Consider the following 3,172-nt stretch of genomic DNA (forward strand, 5'->3'; position numbering starts at 1 on the left):
TTCTAGCTGGGTCAAACTTAACCTTTTGTTAAGGCAGTTTTGATAAACGTAAGTTTCTAATACTTTGACATTGTTACTCTGATTAAATAATTAGAGAAAGTTACAAACTTTGGGCATTGGCTGGCATCCCAGTCCCAAGTCCCAATCTATCCAGTCCCATCATTGTTCGACTTGGAGAGTATTGAGGAGTCGGGAAATGTAAGAGAAACCAGTCCCTTCTTCGCATACTTCGACTTGAAGTGTCCATTTCGTTGCCTCATTAAAAAACCCCTTGAGGAAACCCTAATGGGACAAAACTCAAATAAGGGAAAAAGAGTACGACTTGGGGGTGTTTCTTCCATTTAGAAGTTGAAGTATTTGAGGTGGCTGATGTTCCAATTGTTCGATAATTGTTTTCCTTCCATTGTCTCTAGTTGGAATGAACCCTTATTTGCTTTGGCTATAATTTTATACGGACCATCCTATATCATTTCCAGTTTACCTTCTCATGGATCTCTGCTTGCTTGGATTTTGGCCTTGAATACATAGTCTCCGACTTTGAGCGATCGAACCTTTGCATTTTTCTTGTATTAATGTTCCTCTATCTATTTTTGGGAGACCATCATATGTACCCATGTCTCTTTGTTCATCGATCTGATCGAGCTCTTGCCTTCTACTCTCGTCATTGCTCGTGCCGCTTTCATGGGAATATCTTAGGTTGGCTCTTCGACCTCGATTGGTATAACTGTTTTGGTTCTGTAGACTAGAGAGTAGGGCATCTCTCATGTGTTTGTCTTCAAGGTGGTTCTATACGCCCATAATATTTCTGGGAGTATTTTCGGCCACAGTCCCTTGGCATCTTTGAGTTTTTTCTTTATGATGTTTAATATGGACTTGTTGGATGATTCTACCTGCCCATTACCTGCTGGGTGATAAGGGGTTGTAAGTATCCTCTTAATATTCCATCTCTCAAGGAATTCAGCCGTTTTCTTTCTCGTGAACCGGGGTTTGTTGTCGCAGCTGATCTTTTTGGGTAGGCTAAATTGGCAAATGATGTTTTTCCATATGAAGGCAATTACCTCTTGTTCGCATATTTGGGTAAAAGCTCCTGCTTCCACCTATTTAGAGAAATAGTCAGCTAAAACTAAAAGAGATCGTACATTACCTCGCCCTGGTGGAAGGGGGCCCACGATGTCCATTCCCCACTTGATGAATGGCCATGGAGAGGTGACTGAGTGGAGATGTTCGCCTGTTTGGTGAATTATTGGGGCATATTTCTGACATTTTTAGCATTTCTTCACAAATTATGGACCGTCTTTATAATGGTCGACCAAAAGTATCCTGCCCGTATGAGACATCTAACGAGCGCTTGATCACCGGAATGAGTGTCGCAATGGCCTTCATGGACTTCTTCGAGGACGTGCTGGATTTGGTTTGGACCCAAACACTTTGCCAGAGGGCCACAGTATGTTCTCTTGTATGAGTTGTTATGGAGGAGGCTATATCTGACTGCCTGCATTCTTAGTTTTCGGCTTCTTTTTTGTCGTTTGGGAGTGTGCCGTCCTGCAAGTAGGTGATATTAAAATTGTGACAATCCCAAGTTAAACATGTAGATATTACCTCGATTTGGTCCAACGGCGAGTTGAGGAGATAGATCATACTTTTATCCCTTGTTGTGATGCTTTTGGTGGCTGCGACTAGTTTGGCGAGGCCGTCTGCTTCGATATTCAGGGCTCATGGGATCTAGTCGAGATGGTATTCGTCAAAATTGGGCAGTAGCTTGTAGAACTCGGTTTGATATTTTTGCAACCTTTGTTATTTGATTTGGGAAGTTCATATGACTTGATTGACTACGAGCTGTGAATCACAATGGAATTTCAACAGCTTCGCCCTATATTTGAGTGCTAGTCTCAATCCTGCAATTACGGTCTCATACTCGGCCTCGTTGTTAGTCATATTTGGGCCTCTTATGGACTGACGAATTACTTTTTTCGTAGGGACCTCGAGTACAAGTCCCAGTCCGGAACCAAAAGCATTAGATATGTCGTCGGTGTATAGGACCCACAGGTCTTGTGATTGAAGAGAAGCTTGGACGGCTTCCTTCTTGACCTCAGGCATTATCTTTATGCTGATGTCTGTGACGAAGTTGGTGAGCACTTGCTACTTTATCGTTGTTTGAGGCTGATATATGATATTGTGCTCTCTTAGCTCGATGGCCCACTTGGACAGCCTCCCCAGCAATTCGAGTCTATGTAAAATGCTTCTTAAAAGGAAGATGGTAACGACCAAGATAGGGTGGCACTAGAAATAGAGTCTAAGCTTTTGTGAAGCAACGACCAGTGCCAGGGCCAGTTTCTCGAGGTGTGGGTACCTCATCTCGGTGTCGACGAGTGTTTTACTAATGTAATAGATGAGATATTGTGTACCTTTATTTTCTCGGAATAGGACTACACTTACTGCCACTTCGGGGTAGGCGAGGTAGATGAGGAGGTGTTCCCTAGGTTCGGGCTTCGAGAGTAGAGGTGGTGATGATAGATACGCCTTTAGTTCTCGCATAAATTGTTTGCAATCGGGCATCCACTCGAGGTCATTATCCTTTTTGAGCATGCCAAAAAATCTATGACATCTACCGGATGACCATGAAATAAATCTCGATAGGGCGGCGATCCGACTAGTCAACCTTTGGACTACTTCTTAGTGGTTAGTTTCTCCGATATTCCATCGATAGCTTTGATTTGGTCCGGGTTGACTTTGATCCCTCGTTGTGACAGTAAGAAACACAAAAAACTTTCCCGAGGCTACAACAAACGTGCATTTGTCTAGGTTTATTTTCATTTCGTACAATTTTAGTATGTCGAAAGCTTCCTTCAAATGGTCGATATGGTCCTCCGCCCTTACGGATTTGACTAGCATGTCGTCAATATATACCTCCATGGTCTTGCCAAGTTGGTCTTTGAACATTCTAGTGACCAATATTTGATAGGTGCCTCCTACGTTCTTCAAACCGAATGACATGTCCCTATAACAATATGTTCCTCAGTCGGTGATGAATGTGGTTTTCTCCTGGTCCTCTTCTTCCATAAGTTTCTGGTTATATCTCGAGTACGAGTACAGGAAAGTCAGCAGCTCGTGCTCGGCTGTTGCGTTGATGTGTCGGTCAATATGTGGCATCGGGAATGAATCCTTGGGCCAT

This window comes from Nicotiana tabacum, chromosome 1 (assembly GCF_000715075.1).
Source record: "Nicotiana tabacum cultivar K326 chromosome 1, ASM71507v2, whole genome shotgun sequence".
Taxonomy (NCBI): Eukaryota; Viridiplantae; Streptophyta; class Magnoliopsida; order Solanales; family Solanaceae; genus Nicotiana; species Nicotiana tabacum.